We start from the raw sequence: 12,640 nt of genomic DNA, 5'->3' as shown, positions 1-12,640 counted from the left end.
TTAACTTTTCCTGTTAATCCTACCACTTTAGAAGAATGCTAATACGGATTTAAAAGCCATGTAGATGTGGTGCTGAGGGACGTGGTTTAAAGGTGGCCTTGGCAGTGCTGGGTTAATGGTTGGACTTGATGATCTGTAAGGTCTTTTGCAACCAAATTGATTCTGTGATTCTGTTATACAACCCTTCTTGAATGAAAGACTACTAGCGAGAGAACACTGCTAGTCTCAACAACAAAATAGCCCACTTATTCTGTTATTTTGGTAAACGTATGAAAAAAACAGTGGAATATCCTGCATATTTAAAATCTACGCCTGGAACTAAGAGCAGCAAAAACTAATCAAAATGCTGCTTTATTTGTTGCAGTGATATTTCAATACGTAACAAGCTGACTCTAAAGTACTTGAAGATTATTAATATTCAACTTCAGATTTGTCCCAGTTATGAATTATGAGAACTAGACATACATTCCCAAGATGCTGCCAATGTAATAGAGTAAACCAGCTTTTGCCATTAATAAAAAAATAACAGAATCTGCAGTTTCAAGCTTTTACTTCTTCTGCTCTTTGACCAGAGGAGGTGTGTGGGTAGCTGATCTTGTATTACTAGGAAACAAGTTTAACTCTATTGACCATACCAGGACCTACTCCCCATACTGACACAAGAACTCCAACTATTTTATTCTGCAGAAAGCAATTTGTATTCTTTTGATAAATGCTAATTAACCATCATGTAATTCATCTAAACACACTACAGGAATTAAATTACTCTGCTTTAAAAAAATCCACTCCTAAGAAAGCTGTACAATTGTCACCTTCTTCCTTTTAAAGCTCTGACAAGAAATAGTACTATATACTGATCATTACATTTTTTGTTCAAATTTTAGTGAAATATGACTGCTTATGGAATTACTTTAACAAAGTAGACAAAAAACATACAGAAACAAATCAAGTTGAACAGAAGTTTTAAAATGGAGAAATAAAGTCTGCCAGCAGGTCAAAAATCCTTTGCCATTTCATATATTTGAACTCAGCCAAAATACGTGTCTACTACACTGTGCAAGAATAATGGGACCAGTGTTAGACTCATCAATTTTTCCTCTTACACTAAGGTCACATGTGCTACCCACTCTCACCACACATTTAGTACTTCCCCAGCAAAACTCAGCATGGTACTAGCAGAACATACAGCCTGTTAAATAATTAACCACTCCACCTACAAACAACTCTGCCTGTTCTGCAGCCAGCACAACAAAACCCTGAACCCAGATGACTGTACTCTCAGTCCAAGCAGTTTAAATACACGTAACGCCATCAAGAGCCTTCTCCCACTCCCTACAGTTTCTCTCCCATAATGTGGTTAAAACTGCTAGCCTTTTCCAGCCATATGACATCTCTGTTTTCTACTAACATAGCTCATTTTCTATCAACTAAAAGAGCCACATGCTTGAGAACACAGGTTTCCTGGAAATTCACATATCTGGAAGTCACCAATCATGGAACAGTCTGAGTTGGAAGGAACTTTCAAAGATCATCTAGTCTAACCCCCCTGCAAAAGGCATGGAGGGACATCTTTCATGAGATGTTCAGGTTGCTCAAAGTCCTGTCCAACCTAGCTTTAAACACTTCCAATAATGGGGCACCCAAAACATCTCTGGGCAACTCCAGTGTCTCACCATCCTCACTGTAAAATTATTTCTTATGTCCAATCTAAATTTACCTTCTTTACCTAAATCTACCTCTCAGTGTTGCCTGTTTTCCAGGAAACACCCCTATGTGCCATGTTACTCTTTCATCAAATACACACTTTGAGAAAGAGGAAAGCAGTTGTTCTAAGAATGGGCAAGTACTGAAGCACCTAAGAGCTGGTCACAGCATACCTGGGAAAGTGTGCTCATCAAAACTCTTCTCTGCAAAGTGACAACATAAAACTCAAATGACCTTAAATCTTCTTGATTTGCAAAACATACTTCATATGCTTGGTTTGCCTTTATCTTCACAGCAGTAACGTAAGAAATATGAATTTCATCTCAGACGCTACAGATGTGACATTCTTCAAACATTTATTTGACATTTCTGGGGTTTATGCATCTTCCTCCACCCATCAACATGTCACTGCTACAGTTTTAGCTTTTGATGCTAGCACATTTTGCCCTTAATTCATGTGCCACTCATACTCTAAGCCAACAGGTATCTGTCTTCACCCAAGACATCTTTTCAAGGCTGAGACAAGAAAATAAGCACATACAGAAATACATATCTGGAAAGATCCCAGGTTTTGCTGCACTGAAGGGCTAAACTTAGGCACAAGGAAAAAACAAGCCTCATCAGGTCAGCTATTTTCATATTTTCACTGAGTTGAGGTCTCAGCAGGGACACACCCCTTCTTAGACCAAGTAAACTATGGTCCCATTCCAGTAATGCCTAAGTAAGAACCAGCCTTTTTTTATCTCCAGATACAATACCAGTCAAGCCTGCTTTTGGTATTTTCCACTCAGTCCAAACAGGACCAAATGACTGCATTAAAAAGATTACCTAGATGGGAAATACTATCAGTAGTCAGCACTAAATTAAATTTCACTACCAGAAGTCTTACTTTAAATGAGCAAGTTGCACTAATTTCAATTAAACGTGGGACTGGTGCGTAACAGAGCATGAAGAACAGGTAACACCTTTAAACTGAACACTGATCGCTCAATTATTTCTTGAGAAGGCTTGTTAACTTTAGAGAAGACAACTTTTTAACTTTAGAGCTGGCAGCAAAGATTAAGTTCTGCTCTTTAAAAATCCACAAGAACAGAACTATCATTACTGGCTATGAAAAACCAAACAAACCAAAAAAACAAGCCAGAACCTCTGACATGAAAACAGCAGCAGACACCTGAACAGGCTCAGTGAAGTGGTGGTACTCACACTGAGTACACTTCTGGAGCTTAATTCACTAGGAACACAGGAAGTTGTCTTGAGTGAGTCTGCCTAGTGCAGTAAAGTTTAAATTTATCTTTGTGCAGAGAAGTCAAACTAAGGCTGCCCTCAGCTACAGTGAATATATTGCGGAGTACAGTAAAAAAGCAGAGCTACTTGCTGTGTTGTGAATTAGAAAACATCTGTGGCCTACACCATCTGAAGGCAGCACACTCCCTGAAAAGAAACATCTTCCTTGCAACGTCTTGATTTTGGAGTTCTCAAAAAGCAAAGGCCCCTCTATTTAGGGCGGCTTAGATGGAAATAAAGTACAACAATGGACTGAAAGTGACTAGTGGAGTCCCTCAGGGGTTGGTACTGGGACCAATACTATTCAATATTTTCATCAATGACCTGGATGAGGGAACAGAGTGTGCCCTCAGCAAGTTTGCTGATGACACTAAACTGGGAGGAATGGCTGACACACCAGAAGGCTGTGCTGCCATTCAGCAAGTCCTGGACAGGCTGGAGTTGGGCAGGGAGAAACTTGATGAAATTCAGCAAGGGCAAGTGTAGAGTCTTGCATCTGGGGAAGAACAACCCCATGGACCAGTACAGGCTGGGGGCTGACCTGCAGGAGAGCAGTGTAGGAGAAAGGGACCTGGGGGTCCTGGAGGACAGGAGCCAGCAATGTGCCCTTGAAGCCAAGAAGGCCAATGGCATCCTGGGGTGCATTAGAAAGGGTGTGGTTAGTAGGTCAAGAGAGGTTCTCCTCCCCCTCTCTTCTGCCTTGGTGAGGCCGTGTCTGGAATATTGTGTCCAGTTCTGGGCCCCTCAGTTCCAGAAGGACAGGGAAGTGCTTGAAAGAGTCCAGCACAGAGCCACAAAGATGATTAAGGGAGTGGAACATCTCCCTTATGAGGAAAGGCTGAGGGAGCTGGGTCTCTTTAGCTGGGAGGAGAGGAGACTGAGGGGTTACCTCATCATGTTTACAAATATGTTAAGGGCAAGTGTCAGGAGGATGGAGTCAGGCTTTTTTCAGTGATTTCTAGTGACAGGACAAGGGGCAATGGGTGCAAACCGGAACATAGGAGGTTCCATGTAAACATCAGAAAAAACTTCTTTACTGTGAGAGTGACAGAGCACTGGAACAGGCTGCCCAGAGAGGTTGTGGAGTCTCCTTCTCTGGAGACATTCAAAACCCGCCTGGACATGTTCCTGTGTGATGTGCTCTGGGTGATCCTGCTCTGGCAGGGGCGTTGGACTAGATCATCTTTCGAGGTCCCTTCCAACCCCCAAGATTCTGTGATCACAGGGGTCCTTCCTCCCTCCTTTCTGTGTGGTCACCCAAGATATTACTCAGTAGATCCCTAATCATCATAAAATAACCTCTACATTCACCCACCTTAATTCCAGTTGTTTCCACATAAAATTAGTTTCAAGTTTTACATTTTCTCACTTAAACTTGAAAAGGTCTGCTTTCTCTCTGTGTAAGACAATAGCTCAATTTGTCCTGCCAGCACTGCAACCGTACACTTGTAGTTAAACGAGTTTGGAGCACATGAGTTTAAGGGCTCATGTAGACCAGAAGCCAGCACTTCTCTACAAACACAGAATGATCTTTCTATCACAAATGTTCAGAACAAAATCTAGAAATTTACTAGGTATTGGGAGTGACAAGACACACACACAATTACAGCTCTCCCAATGGTAAGAGTATGTGAAAGCTAAACTTGAGTTTCTCACTTAAGTGGAACAGAAAAGAAACCATAGACACAGAAAGACACTGCTTTCATGTGAAATCTAGAAGGTTACAGGATATTCATGTGGCCAGGAACCGAGTACCGTCACGCATGCACTTTTCATTCCTTACCTTTCTCCTGAACAGAAAGTAATTTTGCCAAAATTATTCTCTTATACCTTTCATCACTACTTAATTCTTGCATGACACTTTGAAACAGCTGTCAAGGCACTTAGCCAGCAGTAAAACTATCCCTCTTTTGCAGGTGTGGGGAACAAGGCACGAAGCTGAAGTTTGCCCACAGCCATCCAGATCAGCCACCGAAGCCAGAACTGAAACTTCTATTTCCTGAATCCCAAATCCACAGCTACCCCAGGAATCTCACTGCATTCTCTCATGTTTGGACCAATACCTTAGTCCACACAGTTTTGCCTAGCAAATCACTCCTATTCAGCTTTTAATTTTACTACAAAAGCCTTAAGAATATTCTTCTGGATCGCTAATGCAAAACTGGATTTAGCCCAAATTTTATTTCGAAGTTACTACTTCAAAACCATTTAAGTGTGCAATTTTGTTACACATCATCTCCAGTCTATCTCAGTGGTATTAAACTTTTTCTCTGCACATTACAAATTTCTTCAACAGCTAGAGTAATAAATGCAACACCTGAAACACTTAACGCAATGAATAACTAAACAGAAAGACCTCCTATATCATATGTAAAAGTAGCCTTCAGAGACACATTAGCTTAATTTCCTCAAGACATTTTGACAGATCTGACTTGGCTTCAGCAATCTAACCTTACTTCTATTTTGTAACTAGACCAGAGTTAGTTTCTGAATTAGATTGTCCCAGGACCATCCAACAGTCCCACAGTCTTCCTCTCTAGACATATAACAAACTGGCAACAAAACGGGGCTGCTAACAGTACAGAAAGCTGTCTCAGTGAACCATCATTACTGAGACAAAGCAGCAAGACTGGTTGACCATTCTTCAACTGAGAGGTTATATTTTCTCCTGTAAGCTGAGAATCAGTCCCAGCCTGCCTTACAACCCATGTCTGATTCAATCTGACTTACTTCAGTAAATAAATCCAGTGCTGCCTAAAAACAGCACAATAGCATCACATTTATGTTCCTACAGTAACACTAAAGTATCTTGAAGAAGGCTTGTAGTAAAATGGATAAACAACTTCTCTCTTTTCCTTCTAGCTGGGAAAGAAGACTTTTTACATTACTCAGCAGAATCAATTTCTCCAGAATATAGCTAAATCTCAGCAGTAAATACTGGTGTATTTTGAGCATTCATCTCTTTGGGAGAGGAGAGAGATGGCAGAGGTAAAAGGCAGAACTCTTTTATCAGTCCAATATCACAACACATTCAGAACATCCCAAGAGATAGGCAGACCTTTAGAACTGCATACTTGCATATGAATATGGAAGCTCAGGTATGAAAATTATCATATTATCATGTCAAACAAACAGATGTAACACCCATTCTGTCAACTAAATGTGTATTTCTAGAGTCCACTTCCAGCTCCAAAATGAGCTTAGACCAACTAGCCATTCATGTCACATTTTTCTTACCATTGTCTACCTTCATTTATCTTGCATCTCACAATTCACTTATGGATTCTTAAGCTGTATTTATTAAGGCTTTTCCAGTTAAGATCTTCATGTAGAAGACACTATAGAACATAAAAGTATTACATATATGTCCACACCTGAATTTGCTAGCTTTCCCTTTGCATAGAAATTAAGAAACAGTTCAACAGTGTTAGTTAAAAGCACTTTCACTGTGCTTTTTACTGTCTTTATTGCATTTTATTTGCAGATAAATTACATTACTAAGCACAGGCATTCAGTGGTTTAGGAATACATTAAGATTTTTACCACTGATCAAAAGATTTCCAAGTAAGCTAAGAAAAATAGAGTATTAAACTCCCTTGTACAAACAAGGAAGAAGCCTGTCACTGCAGATGTTTTGAGAACTGTCCCTTGCTGAGACACTAATCAGAATCCAGCAACTGTTCTTCCACGGACAGCTCAGAAATTATGCAAACACAGGACTCCCTTCCAGCCGAGTCCTGAAACACATCTCCCCACCACCTCACGAAGTTTTGATGGTTCTTCAGATTAAAACGGTAACGCAAGTAGATGGCTGACTAAAACTTGATAAAGAACCTCATTAGCCAAATACTTTCTTTCCTTTATATCAGAATAGTACCTAGAAGACAGTATGTCAAATAGTTATACACTTAGTTGAAAAAGTAATTAGCTGACAAGGCTCAGTACTGGCAATAGCCACTGACAATTACAGCTTGATTAATAGGTTTATAATAGGTTTATAAAGAGATCACAAATCTCAGAGGCAAGTAACATGGAAATCTGCCCCCCAGAATCTTTATGGTTCATTACCCCTCAAGTGCAAAGTTATTTTATTGTACCATAATATTTTTATCCATTTTTGTTTCCAAAACTCCAACTAATACCTGATTTAGGGGATGAATTCACTTACTCATTTCCCTTCTTCCCACACAGAACCTAACAGTACTTTCTGTAAAGCACAGTAGCCCCATTCTTTTAACACCGCTACAAATGCAATAAGCAAAATTAAAATAACCTTTCAGCTTTTTTCTACCAAGAGGTCCAACAGACTGGTAACAAACTGCTTGCAGTGACCTAATATTTAATTAAAATATTAATAACTCATTCTTTTCTCAGAGAGTATGCAGCATAAAGCTTTTCTATCATTTTTCACTATATGGAATTTCAGATTGATCGACACTGACTTCATTCATGTAAACTCTCTTCCCTACTACATGTGTTTCCTATATTTATATTTGAAATTATTACACATTACTGTGCAAAGACACCAGATGATGGTATTAGTCATTAGGGTGGAACCCTGTGTGGCTTTGCTGTATCAGAAAAAGAAACATACAAGCTTTAATTACTTTGCCAAGTCTTTACAAACTAGGAATCCAGTTTTATTTAGAGTTCAGAATTGATGAGGCAAATCAAGTTGAACACATAAAGCACATCTCTGTGGATAGATTAAGCATAGTGCCAGCTTTTGAGGTGGCACAACTGGTGACACCCATACTATTAGAAATCCAACCTCCCAAACTCAGGAAATAAATGTCACCAGTCATTTCAGGCACAGCTTCATCTGCTGCTAGCCTAGAGATGTCAAATGATGCAAGCACAAACATACACATTAGGAAAGGACTTCTATAAAATCTTTCACATAATCTACTAGACAGTTATCACGAATGGTGATCTCTAGCAACATAGTCCAGAGAACTAGGAGCTCACAAACCTTAACTCTGTTACTAGCTTCCATGATACTGACCACCAAAAGCTTAATAGCTTTAGTATATTCATATTCCGATCATTTTCCAGCAGAAGAACTGACGCTTCTTGGATGGGACTCACGTTCTTCAGATTTCTCCCCTTAAAATGTTACTCTGGTGTTAGAGTTTATGACACAAAATAAGGCAGAAAAATACAAGCTCAGAATTGTCATGTGAACTCCATCAGTTAGTTTGAAATGCTACTAATGCAACATCGTACTGTGAACCAATCTACTTTCCCTTCTAGAAAAGAAGATTTAAAACTAAGCCAAGCAATGATATTCTGTTCCCCCTTTGATATACTTCTGTTTCAAGCACATTGCAAGTGTAAAGGATTCTGAAAGGACCTTGTAGTCCTTTAAAGGAAAAAAAGGAAAAAAAACCAAAAACAATGAAAATTAAAAAAAAACAAACAACTACACACACAACCCCCCCCACCAAAATAACCACCAAGTCTGAACATATAAGCTGTTCTTTCAAAATTTCCCAACCACAGCAAAGAGAGTACTTATCCACATCTAAGAAAATGTCCTTCCCATGCAAGCAAGGATTTGCAGTAAATCTTACAATTTAGGAGGGAAAACCCCCAGTGGTCAGTTTCTCTGAGAGCTGAATCCAAGACCACGCTTACTGCAAAAGGTCAGCAGGGACACAGAACATGAGGTTATTCAAACCAAGTCAGAGGGTCAAAGCATTAAGCAATGCAGTTGCATACCAGGGGGGATTACCTACCTAAGTAGCTAACACAGAAAAACTGTGAGGTCTGGCTTGTACCGATCACCTGCAATGCCAATGACCGACTGCAGAGCTGTAAAGTCAATAGCATTGCCTTCCTAGTTATCAGGGCAAACTGGCACAAAACAGGGAAGAAAAAACAGCTTTTGATATACCCTGGAATACACACTTTGACACACACTTTTTCAAACAAGAAAGCTATTTATAATTTGTAAACAACCCTTCCTTGCCTTTTCTTCAAGCAGTAGTTTCCAAAAGATCTTCCAGAGCTTTTAAATTACCGCTCCACTAGCCCTCCTTCAGATTGACATTGATCCGAATTACACTGATCAATTTTAAATAGATAGTAATGCCCTTAGGTAGAGATCATTGTAAAATGACAGCCGAATCTCTGGAATCTATGACTGAAGAGACTGGGAGTGATTATATTAGAAAGAAAGCACCAGAGAAGGCTGGATGAAAGTTCTGTGTAATAAGTAAAACTAAATTTCTCACAGATTAATTTACCAAAACATTCAACACAGCAGAACTGTAAAACACAGAAAGAGTTGGATACCAAAAATTTACAATATAGAGACTGGACATTGACAACAATATGGAATGTCCTGAATTATCAATCCCTAAAGTCTGTGGAAGCAACAGGAAACCACAAGCTTAAACAAATAAAACCGAGGAGAAACAGTGATGCCTTCTGTGGTGTTATACCAATTCTACCACCAGCAACGGCCAAAACAGCTCTGGCTGTCAGTGTAACAGAGTTGGATGAGGTGGTCTTCTGGACTGGTCCCAAAGCCTGGCTCCAATTCTGCCAGTCAGACATTTTTGTCTCTAAGACAACAAGTATTGGGCACAGCAAAACACCATGTCAACAATGGAGCTCTTCTCTATGTTTCTGATGATTTTTCATCATTAAGATTTTTCCATCCATCTGCATAAACTATACACCAAGTTTCCCAGCTGATCAGTGTATTTTGTATACTGATCAGCATATTCTTACAATATTCTGAAAAACAGAGAGAATTAAGAGAGAAAATAACATTTCTTTATTCACTTATAACAAAGATCTCCATGGTTTCCCTTTGAAGTTTCATGGTATCTTTGTTTCAGCTTATGCCTGACTTAGGCATAGCATCTGATCTGAGATGTGCCTTCGCCCCTGACTCCCTAGTTTCACAATGCACTCGCGGGGGGTGGAATGAAAACAAACTACCTTGCAGGCTAGATCGAGCCTGAGAGGCAAGAAAAGTGCAGTTGCTTTCAGTTTTGCTTCTGAGATTCAAACCACAAGCTTGCAAAAGCAAAGCTTAAAGACTACATGTTTTCTCTCCCCCTATCCTTCGAATTAAGGTTTGGCCTAAAAGGTTTAAATCACCCAGTTGCAGCAGTGATCTAAGGCATCACTGCCACTTTGAAGTCACAGCTCCTCGTACACAGAACACTGATGTCATTAAGCAGCAATACTGCAACCTAACACCATCCTGCACATGGCTCTCTGAATAAATCAGTCCAGCTCTGCTGTGCTGCTACCACATGTGCCATCCCAGCCCCTTCCCCACAGCTTGTGCAGTCCTACACACCGAGCTCTGTTCTGTGTGGAGAAAAGGAGAGAGGGAGGCCAAAATAGTTTTTAACTCTATTTTCTGAAAAACGCTGCAGCAGAGCAGAGATGCCAGGTCTGCAGGCTCAGCCCTGAGAAGCCAGCAGCTGAAGGAGTGCCGGCACTGGGTTAAACAGCCTCACGCTTCAAGGATGATAAGGGGTCTGGCTAATGGCAGTACCGCCCCTTCCCCTTTTTCCTTATCACTCTGGAGTAGGATTCCCCACACCAACCCCCCTTTAAACCCAGCACCAAGCTGCGAGATGCACTAAGCCATCTACCCCTGGGCACAGACACCCAAGTTAAAGAGCAGCTGAGTTGCTGCTCTTTAACTTGGCAACACACACCTGCCATTTCGGAATATCGACCTCAAAGTCGATACAAACTCAACAAAAATACTCTTCCTGAGGCCAGGATGGCAACTATGGCAGCTGAACTGCCAAGTGCCAGAGGCCACTTGCTTATCTCTAATGAGACAGCACCAACATCATAAGATTTCTGCAAGGCTACTTTTTTTCTTTCCCCTTGGAAAAAAAAATAAATATTGGAATTTCTAAATACTGTGGGGAACCAAAAAAACCAAACCTATAAGGTAATTACTCATTTCCATCTATTGTAATTTTTTTTACTAGTTAAAAAAAACCCAAAACAATCATAACTTTCCTTCTGAAATGACAGACTTTGAGCTATCAAAACTCAGGAAGACAGTTATTGAACTATACTAAATAGCTTCATAAAGGTCTTAAATGTTTTAGTTCTAGTAAGCAATAAGCTAACCAGAACACAGGGTATCATGAGGAAGTCAGAAACTAGAAAACTGAAGCTTTCTTACACCAGTGTACACATCCACAGTACACCTGCATCCCAAATGCAAAGACATGATCCTCTCCCACACTGAAAAGCCTAACAACTAATTGGAAAAGATCCAGAAATAGGTAATATGCATTAGCAGAGATATATAGTGCTACAACTCCTGAAGTTAACAAGATCTTAGCTCTTCAGCCTACAAGAAGACACAAAGAAAGAGCGAATAAAGCAGAAATCTCAACTCACAAGTGGCACAAGGAAGACGAGTACTATGGTATATACTCAGGTTGCAACAGCAACCATCTCTTTGAAGGCAAATTTATCAAGAGTTATTAAGCAGAAAGGTATTCCCGTGACTCAGGCAGTCCCTGGAACTGCCGGAAAGCAGAGGAGTGCAAGGAAAGCAGCGTCACCCCACCTGCCTGACCCCCCTCTGCTCCCCAGGTCCAGCCTGGGACAGACCGTCAGGGCACGTTCTCACCTCTGTTAAACACTCCCTGCAAACGAAGCTGCGGAACGCCGCGGAGGCGCAGCAGGGCCACAGGCTGAGGCAGCGCCCACAGGCTCGCTCCCCTGCACGGCCAAGGCAGCGGCTTTCCAGCCCGCGACCCCCCCTTCCCGGGAGGCCAGCGGCCCCGCCGCCGCCTCCCATCTGCTGAATCACGACGAGAGCGCGGAGGCTTCCTCGCCGCGGAGGAGCAGAAGCGGCGGCGAAGCCTGGGCCCGGCAGCGGGGCGGAGGCCCCGGGGGGCGGCCCCTCGCCCAGGCCCCGGTGGGAGTGGGACCAGCAGCCCCGCTCCCGACCCCTCCCGGCCCACTCATTACCTGCGCGGTGCCCGGCGGCCCCCGGCTGTCGGCCCCGGCTGTCGCTGCGGTCGCGGCCCACCGCCCACCCCTACGGAACCCGCGCGGCCCCGCCACCTCCAGCCCCACCGCCGGGCGACGCCATCTTGTCTGCCTGCCCTCCGCCTCACCGCCCGGCCGCGCGCTGGCGTCACGCCGCCGGGTCACCTGCCCCCGCCCGGCCAATCGGGAGAGGCCCTCGGTGACGTCACCGGGAAGCGGAGAGGGGTGGGGCTGAGGCGGGGAAAGTCTGTGTGTGTGTGTGCGTGTGTCCTTGTGTGTGTGTGTGTGTGTGTGTGTGTGTCTGTGTGTGCGTGTGTCCTTGTGTGTGTGTGTCTGTGTGTCTGTGTGTGTGTGTGTGTGTGTGTGCGTGTGTCCTTGTGTGTGTGTGTCTGTGTGTCTGTGTCTGTGTGTGTGTGTGTGTCTGTGTCTGTGTGTGTGTGTGTGTGTGTCTGTGTGTCTGTGTGTGTGCGTGTGTCCTTGTGTGTGTGTGTCTGTGTCTGTGTGTGTCTGTGTGTCTGTGTGTGTGTCTGTGTGTGTGTGTCTGTGTGTCTGTGTGTGTCTGTGTGTCTGTCTCTGTGTGTGCGTGTGTGTCTGTGTGTCTGTGTGTGTGCGTGTGTGTGTGTGCGTGCGTGTGTGTGTGTGTGTCTGTGTGTGTGTG

General features: G+C 42.5%; 1 protein-coding gene across 3 annotated transcripts in view; it reads right to left on the bottom strand.

Moving 5' to 3' along the window:
* The window catches only part of UBAP1 (ubiquitin associated protein 1), a 38,147-nt gene extending 26,086 nt beyond the window's left edge, over positions 1-12,061 (bottom strand). For all 3 annotated transcript variants that reach the window (XM_051642590.1, XM_051642593.1, XM_051642592.1), the window contains exon 1: positions 11,962-12,061. The gene's annotated coding sequence lies outside the window, so the exon portion shown is untranslated. The remainder of the gene's footprint in view (positions 1-11,961) is intronic.
* Between the last annotated feature and the right edge of the window lie 579 nt (positions 12,062-12,640).

The sequence above is a fragment of the Apus apus genome, chromosome Z (assembly GCF_020740795.1).
Source record: "Apus apus isolate bApuApu2 chromosome Z, bApuApu2.pri.cur, whole genome shotgun sequence".
Taxonomy (NCBI): Eukaryota; Metazoa; Chordata; class Aves; order Apodiformes; family Apodidae; genus Apus; species Apus apus.
Note: the sequence above shows the minus strand (reverse complement) of the source record. Positions and strands in the feature narration are given on the sequence as shown.